Source organism: Centroberyx gerrardi, chromosome 13 (assembly GCF_048128805.1).
Source record: "Centroberyx gerrardi isolate f3 chromosome 13, fCenGer3.hap1.cur.20231027, whole genome shotgun sequence".
NCBI lineage: Eukaryota > Metazoa > Chordata > Actinopteri > Beryciformes > Berycidae > Centroberyx > Centroberyx gerrardi.
In genome coordinates this window covers 30,470,525-30,489,596 of record NC_136009.1, presented here as the reverse complement: position 1 = coordinate 30,489,596, position 19,072 = coordinate 30,470,525, and positions in this window count along the sequence as shown.

Genomic DNA, 19,072 nt, shown 5'->3' with positions numbered 1-19,072 from the left:
TCAAATGAACAATTTCTCAGTTTGGAGCAAGACAGTAAGCAGAAAGCTTCCACAGACCGTGGTATTAAATCGACTTAACAGCAGAGTTTCCATGGTGTCCAAGATGATAGCACTGGACGTTCTTCTGCTTCTGTACATATTTAAAGGTAGGTGATGAAATATATGATGAAATATTATAGATTGGAAGTTAAAATAGATTTACATTTTTATATTCACACGTTTAAGAATATAATTTATTTTTGCAGGCGTCAGCTGTGAAGAACTCACTCCAGTCAAGAATGAAGAGTACAGTTTAGAAGGCAGCACTGTTACTCTGTCATACAATTACTCCAAAACTGCAGCAGCTGGTGATGAATTTTTCTGGTATCGACAATATCCAGGAAAACCACCAGAATTCCTCCTGCACATCTCAGGTTATACAACGTCAGCAGAGACTCTCAATTCAGACACCAGGTTCTCTACTAAACTGGCTGAAGGAAAGCGTGGTGTGGATCTGGAGATCTCCTCTGCTGCAGTGACAGACTCTGCTCTGTACTACTGTGCTGTGAAGCCCACAGTGACAGGAAACCCAGAGTCACTGTACAAAAACCTGACAGCCAGGAGCAGAAGATAACACATCTGTATGTTGGCATCCTTAAGAAAAAGGGACTCACAGAGACATTGGGGCTCAACAGACAAACCCAACCAGTTCCTCTGTCTAAGATGGAGTCTCTGGACTGTGTATTGTTTCATGATCATACTAACAGGGACAGAGGAAGTGATTTTTGACACTTAAAATTTCTCCAAAGTTGACCTCTTGTCACCACATAACCCAGCAGATCACATAATTTATCTTCTCTTTTAAAACATAAAATACTGCAGATTCTCCTATCATTCACTAGGTGGAAAAATATCACAGCTGAGTAGACAGAGATGCTCCAAGCTGTAGGCCAGCACAGGTGTGTCAGTATTACATCATTAATATAACAAAGACATCTAACATTTTGGACATTTTTCTACATTAGGGCTACTTCTTGTTGTTAAAGCAGTGATCTTAACTCCTTTTTCGGTTTACTGGTGAATGATGTTGAAAGGCTGACTGATCTTATATTTTCATTTTGTTATGACCTCTATAGCTTTCCTCCAATGTTAAAGCTGCACTTTGCAAGACCTTCATGTAAAAATACACATCTTATCAAAATAATGAGGTTCCAATAGAAAAGTGTGTTCCATACTCTATATGCACAAATTCAATTCTCTTCAAATGCTCTGTACTACTGTGCTGTGCAGCCCACAGTGACAGGAAACCCAGAGTCACTGTACAAAAACCTTTGGAGAACTTTAAACATGTCTGTGACAGCACCAATGTCAGTTGAAGGGGAGGGACCAACAGTAAACACAAGGCCCAGATCCATCAGAGTATCAATGTTCTTCCTCTCTCTCCTCTCTCACTGCAGACATGAAACACTGGCTGAGAAACATCCTGATTCTTACTCTCTGGCTAGGTAACTCTTTAAATCTGCTGATAACAAATCTGGACATTTCGGACATTTTCACAATCACAATCCATTTTGGACATTTTTCTATATTAGGTCTACTCCTTGTTCTCCTTGTTTAGGTCTACTCCTTGTTAAAGCAGTGACCTTTTTCAGTTTATTACTGGTGTATAATAAAAAAAGAACACTCTCTAAATTAGATGCAGCAGATTCTCCCTGATTTCCCAAATTAAATTCAGTCAGTTCACTCCAGCTGCCACTTGGGGTCACTAAAGTACAAAGTGTCCTACTGCACCTTTAACTGTCTTTTGTCCCTGATGAAAGGAGACAAGATACCTCAGTGGTGCTCAACTTGACATTTCTTAACTTTTACTACTGGTGAATATTTTGTTGAAAACTTAACAAAAAATGAAAAAATGTTGAAAAATGTATTAAAGAATTATCTGGATGTGTATTTGTATCTTAAATCCAAAACAGCATCACAGGATGACAGCATAGGATGGGGAGGAGGAAGGGAGGGGCAACAAATTCAGTTCATATGTCAAGAGCTTAGAAGAACTGAGGCTGTGTTTTAGGCTGCTGATTTAAAAATTCATCAGTTATAATGCTATTCAAATTATTCTGCATCATCTCACTGTTTGGTGTCGGTAAGTTTCTAACTGTTTGGTATGAAGCTTGTTCTCCATGATCCTTATTTCTTTATCACACATGGTAATTCCAGGGACACAAGGATTATTTGGACACTGTAACTTTCACTCTGACACTCCTTAATATTGGTTCCTTGTAATGGTGGAGATCTAGGAATCGAAGCTTATTCTAATGTTGACCTCATTGTACAGTCTGTTACTCTGGATAAGAACAAAGCTGAGTCAAATGACTAGAAGGTAATGTAATATAATCATGAATTTTAAAGTCCATCATAATAGGAAAGAGGAAATTGCCACAAATTTGCACTTACAAATAATAAAACACTGAAAGATAACAATAAAAATGCTGCAGAAAAAAACAAATGTAGGATGAGAATGGTATATAAACAATAAAATGCATCACTGACATGGAAGGAAAATATAAAATACCCCCACAGCCACTCCAGTCAGATCCATTTTAACTCATGTCTTTTCTGCCTTGTAAAGGATGCTGTGAGGATTTCATCTCCCCGTTGTCTAATGCAGTCCTGGCTTCAGAAGGAGACAGGGTTACTCTCTCCTGTAACTACTCCAGCTCAGCCAGAAGCCTCTACTGGTACCGGCAGGATCCCAGATCAGCTCCACAGTTTGTAATCGCGGATTACTCTGAGAACACACCACATCTCTCTGTAAAGCATGAAAGACAGAGCAAAGAGTTTCATCTGGAGATCTCCTCTGCTGCAGTGACAGACTCTGCTCTGTACTACTGTGCCCTGCAGCCCACAGTGACAGGAAACACAGGGTCACTGTACAATAACTCTCCCACTCTTTTTCTTTGTACATGACTCCCCTTATTTGTTCTCTCACTCAACAAATCACACATCATTTACTCAAGAATTTTGCGTCTTTTACCACTATGTGATAAAATCATTCATAAGCTTAATATCATTTCTCACAGCGGTCATAATGGCCGTTCTCTGCCCCCAAATTCAGGACTTGAAATATGGCACTCAGTTGATCACATATACCTCCATCAACGTCAGCAATTGTCCAGATACCGTACTTCCTCTAATAGTGGTCAATTAAAAGCCGGGTCTCCGATAATGGCCGGGGCCGTGGTCAACACTAACAAATAAAGGCAGGCCTCAAATACAGTCCGGGGAAAAAACAAAGGAAACAAGACTAGGTCGAAACCTAGTATATGGCTGGACCGTGTCCGTCTCCTCTCTCCGCCGCTGCCTCTCCACCGCGCTCGGCCGGATCACCGGGAACACATCGGCGCCCAGGTTCAGTTAGCTTCAGTTAGCTTCAGCTTACATGCAAACAACAATGGATATCGGTAAACTCCTGGTGCCTGTTTGTAACTGTAGTTTGTAGTAACGTACAAGTGCCACAAGATGGCTCGGCCGGCGGAAGTCTCTGGAGCGTGCCGTCGTCGATTACCGTAATTATCGTAATGCATTGCAGTAACAAAAAAACGTCTACCTAACGTACCCCAACAGAAGCAGATCAGTAACAAGGAGGCTTCGTACTAAAATATGAGCAAATATACTTATCAAACAGAGGGAATTATAAATAAAGGCCTGTCTCTAACATAAGCCTGCTTCCAATAAAGGCCTGGTACCCTCTGCAGTTGAGGTAAATAAAGGCCCGGGCCAATATTAGACAAATTACGGTATGCCATTTCAACCTCGGATAGCTGACCAAATTAAACTTTTGTTAATTCTTTCTATACCGTATATTTGGCAAAGAAAGTGCGAGTACGAGCAGCGGTTCTACACCAGCCGTTTCAGATGGTGCATGCAAGAGCTTAGGCAGAAGTTCACAACCAACTTTTCCACAAAGTTTCTTGGTGTTGTATGAATCCGTTCAGAAGTTATCTGAGTTTTTATGAGAAGCCATGCCCACTGCCACACCCGCCTTTGGCCAATGAGTGTGAGAAGTTAATCAGTTCTTCCTTGCCCCATGACCAAGATTTCCATTAATTTTCATGGTCTTGGATGTGCCGGTGGCTGAATCGGTAGAAACCGTACCATTAAGGCTGAAATCCTAATTGCAGTGGCACAGGTTCAAATCCAGCATGGGAACAAGCCCCTCATTGTGAGTCATTTTCGATAAGAGTGTAAGCAAGATGCCTGAAATGTAAGTTAAATTTTAAGAGTTCCTCAAGAAATGATAAAGAGGAAGGGCCAATGATGTGAAGGCCCAGATCCATCAGAGTATCAATGTTCTTCCTCTCTCTCCTCCCCTCTCACTGCAGACATGAAACACTGGCTGAGAAACATCCTGATTCTTACTCTCTGGCTAGGTAACTCTTTAAACCTACTGATTTGTTCTACTTTAGTCACTGATGTGCATTCATTAATTTCTTCTTCTGCATGTTCTACTCTCCAGAGTGTAAAGGAGAAGACAGAGTGATCCAGCCTAGAGGAGATGTCATTGCTACTGAAGGAGAGACAGTTACACTTGGTTGTACATTTGAGACAACTAGCTCAAATCCCACTTTGTTCTGGTATAAACAAGAAGTAAATGATGTTCCCAAGTTTATGCTGCAGCGCCTCACCTCTGGATCAGGAGATAATGCTGCAGAGTTCCAAAAAGAGAGATTTGATGTTCAAATCAACAAGACATCAGTTCCTCTGAGGATCCAGAAGCTGCAGCTGTCAGACTCTGCTCTGTACTACTGTGCTGTGAGGCCCACAGTGACAGGAAACCCAGAGTCACTGTACAAAAACCTGACATCTCCTGACAGATTATTTAGACACTCATTTTCATACCAACACTGCCATCAAGTGGAGTTATCAGATCAGCACATTGACATGTTCCACTGAACATAAAACATATCATTATAGAGGGTCCTTTATTTCCACTATTTTTGTTACTGCTGTTTGGTATGAGATGAGATGTGACATCATATTATCTTCTGATACCTTGTAACAATTTGAATACTGAATTGTATTGTATGCGTGTCTCTCTATGCTAGAAAAACACTTATCTTATTTCTACAATTAATAATAAATTAACTCATACAAGATGATGACTGCAGCATCACTGTCATTTCTAGAGCTTAAGGTATAAGAATTGTAACTCAGAGAACTGAAAATACAGTTCTACGAGGGGAGGGAGAGATTCAGGGAGGAGCAAAACTGTCAATTATAGAGGAGAAAGGAACTTCCACATTTATCAGATTTCAAAACACCAAGCGTAACCGTTATCTTTATTTAGGATGGTGTCACTGTACTACTGCAATATTTTCGTAATTGTTTCTGACCATACTTACAGGTATGTTAGACAGTGCGTTAAGACAAAGTGGATTTTGAAAATTATTCACTCCTTAAGACTTTTATAACATGGTATATAAACACAGAGTTTCTCTTCCTTTAGGTTCACCAACTGATAAAGCTGTATTTGTTGTTAATGTCCAGATCACAGAGCAGCAGAACATAATGTCTTTTAAATAGTAAATAAAGTTATTCCGATTTCATAAGAGATCAGACCAGCCAACTCAATGTTTTCCTTTAAAATACTTTAAAAATACACTTTCAGGCTTGTTTCACTTGAACAGTGATTTGAATTTGGTTTTGTGCATTTGCCTTTTACTAAGTTATTCTTATGTATTACCCACATTTTTAGTTGTTCACAGTTTTATTTGTCTAGTAAAGCACTTTTCAACTCTTTTTTGTAAGTGCTCTGAATGAAAAGTTATTATCTAATCAAAGTCATTTTATATTTGCTGGAGATTTTATGACCGTACACTCCAGACATCTTTGACTCTATTCCTATTTTCTTGTTAAACCTACAGTTGTGGATTAATACTTTAAACCTACAGAGTCAGTAAACTATATGGTGATATTCTAGCATTTCCAGTCCTTGTTACCATTTCACCAGGAGGCGGAGCCTGACAGGCAGGAGAACAGAAATGATCTGTAAAAACAACTGCTGATAGATTAGTTTCTTGTTGTTACAGTATATGCTTGAGGTCCAACATCAGCTATGCAGTTCATCCTGTCTGTTATTTTATTTGGTGTGTTTGCTGGTAAGTCACACTTTGATTAGGCTGTATACCAAATTTTAACCAAAATAAATTCTTACACATTTATTATTCTTGCTGATTTGTATTTTCCTTTTTTTCAAAATGATGAAGACATAACATATCCAATTCTTCACATCTGCAGGTTCCAGTTTTCAGCAAACCGTCCAGTCAATCCAAGACAGAGTTCAGGCTCTAGAAGGAGACACAGTAACTCTCTCCTGTAAATACTCTTCAGCAGACCGCTTCTTCTGGTATCTCCAGTTCCCCAGTTCAGCTCCACAGTTTCTGACAGAGTTCAGCAAGGAACCTGGATTCACTTTTAAACGTGACAAAGAAAAGTTTAATCTGGAGATCTCCTCTGCTGCAGTGACAGACTCTGCTCTGTACTACTGTGCTGTGCGGCCCACAGTGACAGGAAACCCAGAGTCACTGTACAAAAACCTCTGGCAGAAGTTATAGACACTACAGTTCACTTTTCATTTGACTGTGGCGCCTCCTACTGCATTCTTGTGGACATTGACACCATTTACTGATGGACTCAAAATGATGATTTAAAATGTGTGAAGAAGAGGAGCATAGTTACACATTAGAACAGATGATGATGCGACTTTTGTGTGAATCCTTCAGAGGAAAATCATTTCTGCTCTACTCATATTGTACTGTAGCTATGATGATTTTCTGTTTAATTATTTTATTCTGCATATTATGGGGTAAGAATATCTAATTTAATGAGGAATTGTCTTCTTTAAATAACATCAAACCACGCATGCATCTGGTGAATTTTCTCATGAATTTTCTAGTGAATTTCCTTCCAAAGATTATTTTTGAAAGAATATGTTTGCCATGCAGAATTAGTTGATGTAACTCTCAAAGGACTTTTGGATCTAGTTCCATTCACTCAAACTTTTCATTACAGGTCAAAGTGTTGAAGACACCATCACACCAGAGAAGGATGTTGAACAAGCTATTGAGGGCAGTAAAGTGAAGCTCTCCTGCAGATACAACAGCTCAGCAGTTTACAGTCTGTTATGGTACCGCCAGTATCCTGGATCAGCTCCCCAGTTCCTCATACTGGACTTTACAGGATTCTTGAATAATCCCATACCAGGACTGAGCATCCAACATGTCAAAGAGCAGAGTCGTGTGGATCTGGAGATCTCCTCTGCTGCAGTGACAGACTCTGCTCTGTACTACTGTTCTGTGAAGCCCACAGTGACAGGAAACCCAGAGTCACTGTATAAAAACTCTCGCATCCTCATCATCATCTTTTATCTTAATGTCATGAAATCATCTATACGCTTTGTATCATTTCTCACAGCATTCATCATGGCCCTCTCTCTAGCTCCAAACTCAAACTACCAGCAGCCAAAAGAGGGCAACATTATCAAGGTGGGGAAACACCTCATTCACAGTTGAATATTCTGTTACCGTACAGCAGAAGTCCATTCATTCCTACAGCAGACAACACAACAGTGACAACACATCGCCTCTTTTGGACAACGGTTCCAATGGCAACGGAGTGACAGAATCCAATTTTTATGTTGTCTTCAGTCTATCTTGACTCTGTTAACTTTACCAGAAAATATCAGACCAGAAAACATAATATTCCACGCTATATGAACTATTTTAAATTCTGAAAAAATGTCTTATGATTAACAGAGATAACGTCATGTAGATGGTCAGCTGTGTATGATAGGCTATTACTTTGCTTTACCAGAAAATATAGCCTACCTCCAAAATGCATTTTTTTATGTTATGCGCACAAAATAAATACCTGAAATGTGAATGTGATTTAAATGTTAAGAGTTCCTCAACAAATGATAAAGAGGAAGGGCCGATGATGTGAAGGCCCAGATCCATCAGAGTATCAATGTTCTTCCTCTCTCTCCTCCCCTCTCACTGCAGACATGAAACACTGGCTGAGAAACATCCTGATTCTTACTCTCTGGCTAGGTAACTCTTTAAACCTACTTATTTGTTCTCCTTCAATCATTGATCTTTATTGATTCATTTCTTCTTCTGCATGTTCTATTCTTCCATAGTGTAAAGGAGAAGACAAAGTGATCCAGCCAAGAGGAGATGTCATTGCTACTGAAGGAGAGACAGTTACACTTGACTGTACATTTGAGACAACCTGCTCAAATCCCTATTTGTTTTGGTACAAACAAGAAGTAAATGGCTTTCCCAAGTTTATGCTGCGGAATGAAACATTTGGAACAGGAGATAATAGTAAAGAGTTCAAGAAAGAGAGATTTGATGCTCAAATCAACAAGACATCAGTTCCTCTGAGGATCCAGAAGCTGCAGCTGTCAGACTCTGCTCTGTACTACTGTGCTTTGAGGCCCACAGTGACAGGAAACCCAGAGTCACTGGGAATTATCAAATCAGCACACTGACATGTTTCACTGAAAAACCGCTAAATTATTTGCCTGATCTTTGGCAAATTAGACTTACTTTTTTGCACTTTAATTATATTTAGTGACATTTCACAATGATTCTAATTATCGTTACCTGTTTAGATAGAGGCACGCGGCAACAGTGTCCTTTATCACTAATATTTTTGTTACTGCCATTGAGGATGAGACGTGGTTGGAGCTAACTAGCTGAGGTTCAGGAGCAGGGCCAGGCCTCAACTCCACCTCTTCCGGCCTTAACCTATATATGCCTTCCTGACTGAACCTCTGTTTGTCCTTGTTCTTCCGTTCCCCTCCCACCCTCCCTCTCTTCTCTCTCCCTCTCTTCTCTCTCCCTCTCTCTCTCTCTATTCTCTCATAGGGTCCTCAAGGGGTCTGCTGAGCCCGGGAGCTACAGCGTATTCTTCTCTGAAGCCTTCCCCACACTGCAGTCAACGTCTCATCCATATCTGAGAAGAAGCCGTCATCTATGGCCAAACGCTACAAACTGTGCTAACCGGAAACCATAACCATAACAACATAATCAATGGATAAACGTTCAAATCACATTCTGTTGATGGTGTGGTCTTTGCTTGTGAATGGACCTCCATGTTATATCATGGATCCCTTATAATAATTAGAATTCTAAATTGTATTGTATTTCTATGTCTGTATGCTGAAAAAAACACCTTATTTATATTTATCATGAACAAAAAAATTGATAATTACAGGATAACTGTCATTTCCACAGTTTAAGATACAAGAACTGTAACTTAGACAACTGAAAATACAGTGCAACGAGAGGAGGGAGAGATTGAGGGAGGAGCAAAACTGTTACTGATAGAAAAGACAAAAGAACTCCCACATTCATCAGTGTTCAACACACAAACAATAACCATTATCTTCATCTAGGATGGTTTCACTGTACTACTGCATAGTTTCTCTACTGTCTCTGACCATACTCACAGGTATGTTTCATACTGCATTAAGACAAAGTTTTGATTCCAATGCCATTTGAATATTATTCATTCAACAAGACTTTGCAACATGTTATAACACAGAGTTTCTCTTCCATTAGGTGTCAGCTGTGAAGAACTCACTCCGGTGAAGAATGAAGAGTACAGTTTAGAAGGCAGCACTGTTACTCTGTCATACAAATACTCCAAAACTGCAACAGCTGGTGATAATTTCTTCTGGTATCGCCAAGACCCAGAAAAACCACCACAGTTCCTCATCTCTCACTTGGGAACAGGTTCAGTATTGAACAGAGCAGATCCAAACTCTGGACTGTCTGTTAAAGCGACTAAAGAGGAAACCCAAATGGATCTGGAGATCTCCTCTGCTGCAGTGTCAGACTCTGCTCTGTACTACTGTGCTGTGAAGCCCACAGTGACAGGAAACCCAGAGTCACTGTACAAAAACCTGACATCTTCTGACAGATTATTTAGACACTTCATTTCCTCAGATGTAGAAATCAAACGAAGTACAAATATAAATCAGTTTAAGAAGTACAAAAAAATAATTTGAGATGTACAAAATATGAGATGTACTTTTTTTTATTATTTGATGGATTTCACATGGATTTCATCTTGTTTGGTTTCTTATTTATTTATTTATTTATTTATTTATTTATTGTTACATAAATCCACATAAATATATAAAAATAAATGAATATTAGCGTTTGACACATTTTGGGCCAAAAGAGAAATTAAGATAAATAAATATAGAAATAAATAAATAAGTACAGATCCCTGGGACACTCCTTTATAGAAAAATAGTCAAATTAGCATTATTATTATTATCATTATTATTATCATTATTATATAGAAAAATATTGTATATATCATATTATTCTATATTTAACCCTGAGACTGATGCTATATCAAATCGCTATAGCATGAACAATGAACAGCAAAGTGTCACTAAAGGAATGCCCCAGGGTTCTGTACTTGGTCCTATTTACGATATACATTATAAATGGACAACGTTTCAAATGCTTTCCTGTATTACTTCATTTTTTCCCTTTGCTCATAGCTATTTCTATGCATTACACATTCCCTCGTACTACGACTTCCCTTGTACTACTAATTTTTGCTTATGCCAGTCAAGAAAACCATCCAAACAACCAATAAATAACACTTCATTTTATTTTATTTTTTTTCACATTTTTAAATATTGCTAACACATCATTTCTCACACATAGGAAAGTGGCACAAAAATGTGTTTTGTATAAAATTGCTAATAGGAGTAACATCACATTGTTGTGAATGAACATTTTGCATATGGATTCTTTAACATCACATTGATACTGTTTGCTGTTGTTCTGCAGAATGCAGAGCACAAAAAGACAACGTGCTACAACCAAAAGGAGATGTGACTGCTACTGAAGGAGAGGTGGTAACACTTGGCTGTGAATATAACACCAGTCAAACATATCCATATCTCTACTGGTACAAACAAGTAAACCACATTCCCAAATTCAACTCCAACTCTGACAGCGAGCGTAAGGCTGCGCTTGTTTTTAACACCTTGGCGCTCAGGCTTGATGTAGGCGGAGTTAGCTGAAAACTAGGGAGGGGAAGTGTAGCAGAGAGGCTGTTCAGTTTCATTCTGCTGCAGTGGAAGAGCATCATCATCTGCTTTAACAACACCTAAGACATGTTGCTTTACTTCTGTTTGCATTTATCAACCTTTATTGGTGAGTTGTAGAACAGAGATGAAAGTCATATTGAATTTACACTGTATTTAGCAGATATTTCACCTGTATTTCACAGTAGATTGATATTTTGATTTGATGGGCAAGATGAGGTTCATCTGGTGTAAGTTTATAATGTACAAGAAAAAGACACGTTTAGTTTTTTGGACATTTTACATTTAAGTTAAATGCATCTCAGAATTATCAAGGATAACACAAAAAGTCACAGTCTTCCTTTATGGTCCTTGGTCTTAAAATCTAATCAAGAATCTGATCAAATCATCAATAACTGAGAAATAACATTAATTTTACAGCCATGGCTTCTGGGAACAGCATAAACCCAGAAACTACTGAAGAACATGTTGTGGAGGGAAGAAACATCACCCTCACCTGCAAATATGATGGTAATATCTACAATATCCAGTGGTACCGTCAATACCCGAGATCCAGACCAGAGTTCCTGCTCTACATCACACAGGATGGATCTGTCCACGAAGCTGTTTCTGGTTTCTCAGCTTTCATTGACAAACATAAGAAGCGTGTGGATCTGGAGATCTCCTCTGCTGCAGTGACAGACTCTGCTCTGTACTACTGTGCTGTGCAGCCCACAGTGACAGGAAACCCAGAGTCACTGTACATAAACAGAAGCTGACATACTGACAAGCTGCTGGAAGCCTTTTTCCCACGTTGTTGAATTGAACTTTTAACCTCCACTAGAGGGCGACATTATCAAGTAGGCGTTGCACTGTTGCTGCACTGTGTTTGACCATTCTGTCATTAATAACTGCTGCCATGAAGAGAACAACTCTCAGACTGAATGTTGAACATCAGTTAATTTCTCCTGTTGCTTTAAACCTTGTTGTAGAGATGGAACATTGGCTGTGGATTATTCTTCCTGCACTTATCTTTGGTATGATAGAAAGCACATCATGTTTGTTTTACTCATATTTAAATTAATATAGATGTGTTTTACCAACTGATAAAGCTGTATTCATTGTTAATGTCCAGATTACAGAGCAGCAGAACATAGTGTATGTTAAATAGTAAATAAAGTTTTTCTGATTTCATAAGACATCAGACTGGCCAACTCAATGTTTTCATTTAAAATACTTTAAAAACACACTTTCAGGCTATTTTCACTTGAACAATGATTTGAATTTGGTTTTGTGCATTTGCCTTTGACTAAGTTATTCTTATTTATTGCTCACATTTTTAGTTGTTCACAGTTTTATTTGTCTAGAAAAGCACTTTTCAACTCTTTTTTTGTAAGTGCTCTGTATGAAAAGTTATTATCAAATCAGAGTCATTTTATAGTATTTGCTGGAGATTTTATGACTGTACACTCCAGACATCTTTGACTCTATTGCCATTTTCTTGTTAAACCCACAGTTGTGGATTCATACTTTAAACCTACAAAGTCAGTAAACTATATGGTGATATTCTAGCTTTTCCAGTCCTTGTTACCATTTCACCAGGAGGCGGAGCCTGACAGGCAGGAGAACAGAAATGATCTGTAAAAACAACTGCTGATAGATTAGTTTCTTGTTGTTACAGTATATGCTTGAGGTCCAACATCAGCTATGCAGTTCATCCTGTCTGTTATTTTATTTGGTTTGTTTGCTGGTAAGTCATACTTTGATAAGGCTGTATACCAATTTGAACCAAGACAAATTCTTATACATTTATTCTTCTTGCTGAAAAAAATGATTCTGATTTGTATTTTCCTTTTTACAAAATGATGAAGATATAACATATCCAATTCTTCACATCTGCAGGTTCCATTTATCAGCAAACCGTCCAGTCAGACAGAGTTCAGGCTCTAGAAGGAGACACAGTAACTCTCTCCTGTAAATACTCTTCAGCAGAGCTCTTCTTCTGGTATCTCCAGTTCCCCAGTTCAGCTCCACAGTTTCTAATCGCAGACTTCAGCAACAAACCTGGATTCACTTTTAAACATGAGAAAGTCAATAAAAAGTTTCATCTGGAGATCTCCTCTGCTGCAGTGACAGACTCTGCTTTGTACTACTGTGCTGTGCAGCCCACAGTGACAGGAAACCCAGAGTCACTGTACAAAAACCTTTGGAGAACTTAAGAAATATCCACGACACCAATGTCATTTGAAGGGGAGGGACCAACAGTAAACACAAGGCCCAGATCCATCAGAGTATCAATGTTCTTCCTCTCTCTCCTCCCCTCTCACTGCAGACATGAAAGACTGGCTGAGAAACATCCTGATTCTTACTCTCTGGCTAGGTAACTCTTTAAACCTACTGATTGTTCTCCTTTAATCATTGATCTTTATTGATTCATTTCTTCTTCTGCATGTTCTATTCTTCCAGAGTGTAAAGGAGAAGACAGAGTGATCCAGCCAAGAGGAGATGTCATTGCTACTGAAGGAGACACAGTTAAACTTTTTTGTTCATTTGAGACAACTAGTTTAAATTACTATTTTTTCTGGTACAAACAAGAAGTAAATAGCTTTCCCAAGTATATGCTGCGGCGTGACACCATTGGAACAGACGATAATGCTGCAGAGTTCCAGAAAGAGAGATTTGATGCTAAAATCAACAAGACATCAGTTCCTCTGAGGATCCAGAAGCTGCAGCTGTCAGACTCTGCTCTGTACTACTGTGCTTTGAGGCCCACAGTGACAGGAAACCCAGAGTCACTGTACAAAAACCTGACATCTCCTGACAGATTATTTAGACACTTCAGTTCTTCATTTTAATACCTATAGTGCCATCAAGTGGATTTATCAGATCAGCACTGACATGTTTCACTGAAAAATTCCTACATTATTCGCCTGATGTTTGGCAAATTAGACTTAGTTTTTGCACTTGAATTATATTTAGCTACCTTTTAAAATGGCACTAATTATCGTTACCTCATTAGATAGAGGCACGTGGCAATGGTGTCCTCTATCGCCACTATTTTTGTTAATGCCACTGAGGATGAGACGTGTTAGTGGACCTCATGTTATATCCAGGAACCCTTACAATATTTTGAATTCTGAATGATATTTTATCTGTATGTCTCTATGCTAGAAATAAAACTTTATTTATATTTATAATGAATAATAAATTAATTTACAGGATGATAATTACAGCATCACTGTCATTTCCACAGTTTAAGATACAAGAACTGTAACTCAGACAACTGAAAATACAGTGCAACGAGGGGAGGGAGAGATTCAGGGAGGAGCAAAACTGTCAATTAACTATAGAGGAGAAAGGAACTTCCACATTCATCAGTGTTCAATACACAAACCATATTACTTTCATCTAGGATGGTTTCACTGTACTACATATTTTCTCTACTGTTTCTGACCATACTCACAGGTATGTTACATACTGCTTTAGGACAATATTTTGATTCCAATGTCATTTGAACATTATTCATTCCAAAAGCCTTTGCAACATGTTATAACAGAGAGATAACAGAGTTTCTCTTCCTTTAGGTGTCAGCTGTGAAGAACTCACTCCAGTCAAGAATGAAGAGTACAGTTTAGAAGGCAGCACTGTTACTCTGTCATACAATTACTCCAAAACAGCAGCTGGTAGTGATCAATTCTACTGGTATCGCCAAGACCCAGGAAAACCACCACAGTTCCTCATCTCCCACTGTGGAACAGGTTTATTATCATTGAAAGCAGATCCAAACTCTGGACTGTCTGTTAAAGCTACACTAAGCGATTTTTTCTGACCACTAGAGGGTGACAGAAACCGCAACACATTTGTAAACACACAGCAAATCTACTAGGCGACGGAAGCCGTTAAGGACAAACCGTGCATAAAGGCTAATGGCTAAAATAAACATACCTATGGAGAAATATTGCTGGTTACCAGTCTCACGTTGACAAATTTTTCTCCCGCTGACGGTTACATGTCCCACAATGACAAGTGAAGAGGCAGGTAGCAAGTTCACTAGTTGAAAACATTTACTCGCTCGCTTCATCGATTCATCATTACTCGGGCAGAATTTGACAACAAGCTTTAGGAAAGAGGTGAAAACAACAACACAGCTGGCCAGCGTGTGTGGCTATTTGTTTATATCATCACGTCTCACGGAAATCTCCATGTAGCACACGTTAGTTTCAGGATTGGTTACAGGGTCTGAAATCACTTATTGCAGGTTTAAAGTGACTAAGGACAAAACCCAAATGGATCTGGAGATCTCCTCTGCTGCTGTTTTTTTGTATGTGCTTTGTATGAAAAGTTATTATCAAATCATAACCATTTCATAGTATTTGCTGGAGATTTTATCACCGTACACCCCAGAAATCTTTGACTGTGTTCCTATTTTCTTGTTAAACCTACAGTTACGGATTAATATTTTAAACCTACAGAGTCAGTAAACTATATGGTGAATTCTAGCTTTTCCAGTCCTTGTTACCATTTCACCAGGAGGCGGAGCCTGACAGGCAGGAGAACAGAAATGATCTGTAAAAACAACTGCTGATAGATTAGTTTCTTGTTGTTACAGTATATGCTTGAGGTCCAACATCAGCTATGCAGTTCATCCTGTCTGTTATTTTATTTGGGGTGTTTGCTGGTAAGTCACACTTTGATTAGGCTGTTTACCAGTTTTAACCAAGAAACATTCTTGTACATTTATTTTTCTTGCTGAGTAAAATTACTATGATTTGTATTTTTCTTTTTTAAAAATAATAAAGACATAACCTATCAAATTCTTCACATCTGCAGGTTCCAGTTATCAGCAAACCATCCAATCAATCCAAGACAGAGTTCAGGCTCTAGAAGGAGACACAGTAACTCTCTCCTGTAAATACTCATCAGAAAGCGACTTCTTCTGGTATCGCCAGTACCCAAGTTCAGCTCCACAGTTTCTCATTTCAAACTACATCAGCAAACCTAGATTGACTTTTAAACATGAGGAAGTCAATAAAAAGTTTCATCTGGAGATCTCCTCTGCTGCAGTTACAGACTCTGCTCTCTACTACTGTGCTCTAGAAACACAGTGATAGAAAGTCTAGAAGAGGCTGTACAAAAACCTGAACACAGATATCTCACTATTCTTCAAAGAGGAGGGAAGTGGTATTCAAACCACAACTTCATATCAGATGGATTCTGTTATTCATGGTTTATCAGAGCCGCTGTGGTTACACCTGCTCATGAAACACTGTGGGAGGATTCACATGTGCAGGAAATACAAATAAATGTCAAATCAACTTTATGATGGTACAAACACACTACCCTAAGAAAACTGCTGAATTAAAAAGAAAAAACAAAAAGTAATACAGTATTTCACCTGGAGCATTTCCTGTACATTTATTGTAAATGGAAAACAAAGTTATTCTGATTTCATAAGCGATCAGACTGGCCAACTCAATGTTTTCCTTTAAATACTTTAAAAACACACTTTCCGGCTTGTTTCACTTGAACAATGGTTTGAATTTGGTTTACTATGTTATTTTTATTTATCTAAATTTATTGTTCACATTTTTAGTTTTTTTTCACAGTTTTATTTGTCTAGTAAAGCACTTTTCAACTTTTTTTTTTAAGTGCTCTGTATGAAAAGTTATTATCAAATCATAGTCATTTTATAGTATTTGCTGGAGATTTTATGACCGTACACTCCAGACATCTTTGACTCTATTCTTATTTTCTTGTTAAACCCACAGTTGTGGATTCATACTTTAAACCTACAGAGTCAGTAAACTATATGGTGATATTCTAGCTTTTCCAGTCCTTGTTACCATTTCACCAGGAGGCGGAGCCTGACAGGCAGGAGAACAGAAATGATCTGTAAAAACAACTGCTGATAGATTAGTTTCTTGTTGTTACAGTATATGCTTGAGGTCCAACATCAGCTATGCAGTTCATCCTGTCTGTTATTTTATTTGGGGTGTTTGCTGGTAAGTCACACTTTGATTAGGCTGTATACTAATTTTAACCAAAATAAATTCTTACACATTTATTATTCTTGCTGATTTGTATTTTCCTTTTTTCAAAATGATGAAGACATAACATCCAATTCTTCACATCTGCAGGTTCCAGTTATCAGCAAACCGTCCAGTCAATCCAAGACAGAGTTCAGGCTCTAGAAGGAGACACAGTAACTCTCTCCTGTAACTACTCTTCAGCAACCTACTTCTTCTGGTATCTCCAGTTTCCCACTTCAGCTCCACAGTTTCTCATCACAGACTTCAGCAACAAACCTGGATTCACTTTTAAACGTGACCCAGAAACGTTTCATCTGGAGATCTCCTCTGCTGCAGTGACAGACTCTGCTCTGTACTACTGTGCTGTGAAGCCCACAGTGACAGGAAACCCAGAGTCACTGTACAAAAACTCTCCAATCCTCATCATCATCTTTTACCTTTATGTCATAAAATCATCTATACGCTGAGTATAATTTCTCACAGCATTCATCATGGCCCTCTCTCTGGCTCCAAACTCAAAATTACCAGCCGCCAAAAGAGGGCAACATTATCAAGGTGGGGTAACACCTCATTCACAGTTGAATATTCTGTTACAGTACAGCAGAAGTCCATTCATTCCTACAGCAGACAACACAACAGTCACAACACATCGCCCCCTTGTGGACAACGGTTCCAATGGCAACGGAGTGACAGAATCCAATTTTTATGTTGTCTTCAGTCTATCTTGACTTATGATTAACAGAGATAATGGCATGTAGATGGTCAGCTGTGTATGATAGGCTATTACTTTGCTTTACCAGAAAATATCACCTACCTCCAAAGTGCATTTTGTTGTGTTTTGTCCACAAGATAAATACCTGAAATGTGAATGTGATTTAAATGTTAAGAGTTCCTCAACAAATGATAAAGAGGAAGGGCCAATGATGTGAAGGCCCAGATCCATCAGAGTATCAATGTTCTTCCTCTCTCTCCTCCCCTCTCACTGCAGACATGAAACACTGGCTGAGAAACATCCTGATTCTTACTCTCTGGCTAGGTAACTCTTTAAACCTACTGATTTGTTCTACTTTAGTCATTGATCTTTATTGATTCATTTCTTCTTCTGCATGTTCTATTCTTCCAGAGTGTAAAGGAGAAGACAGAGTGATCCAGCCAAGAGGAGATGTCATTGCTACTGAAGGAGAGACAGTTACACTTGGTTGTACATTTGAGACAACTTACACAAATCCCAATTTGTTCTGGTACAAACAAGAAGTAAATGGCATACTCAAGTTTATGCTGCAGCGCTTGACCTCTGGATCAGGAGATAATGCTGCAGAGTTCAAGAAAGAGAGATTTGATGTTCAAATCAACAAGACATCAGTTCCTCTGACGATCCAGAAGCTGCAACTGTCAGACTCTGCTCTGTACTACTGTGCTTTGAAGCCCACAGTGACAGGAAACCCAGAGTCACTGTACAAAAACAGAAGCTGACATTCTGACAAGCTGCTGGAAGCCTTTTCCCCACATTCTTGAATTGAACTTTTAACCTCCACTAGAGGGCGACATTATCAAGTAGGTGTTGTGCTACTGTTGCAGTGTATTTAACCATTGGATTGAATTGAATTAGGTTGAAGTGTTTGGAACTGAATTGCTTGAATTCATGACACATGCTGTGTCTTCTCATGAACAGCCATTGTTTCCTGTTGAAATGTCTTCCACAAAACATTGAACCCCTTCCTGCTCACTCATTGTAAGTCACTCTGGATAAAAGCATCAGGTCAGTTCATAAATGTGAAAACTTTATTAAAGAATTATCTGGATGTGTATTTGTATCTTAAATCAAAAACAGCATCACAGGATGACAGCATGGGATGGGGAGGAGGAAGGGAGGGGCAACAAATTCAGTTCATACGTCAAGAGCTTAGAAGAACTGAGGCTGTGTTTTAGGCTGCTGATTTAAAATTCA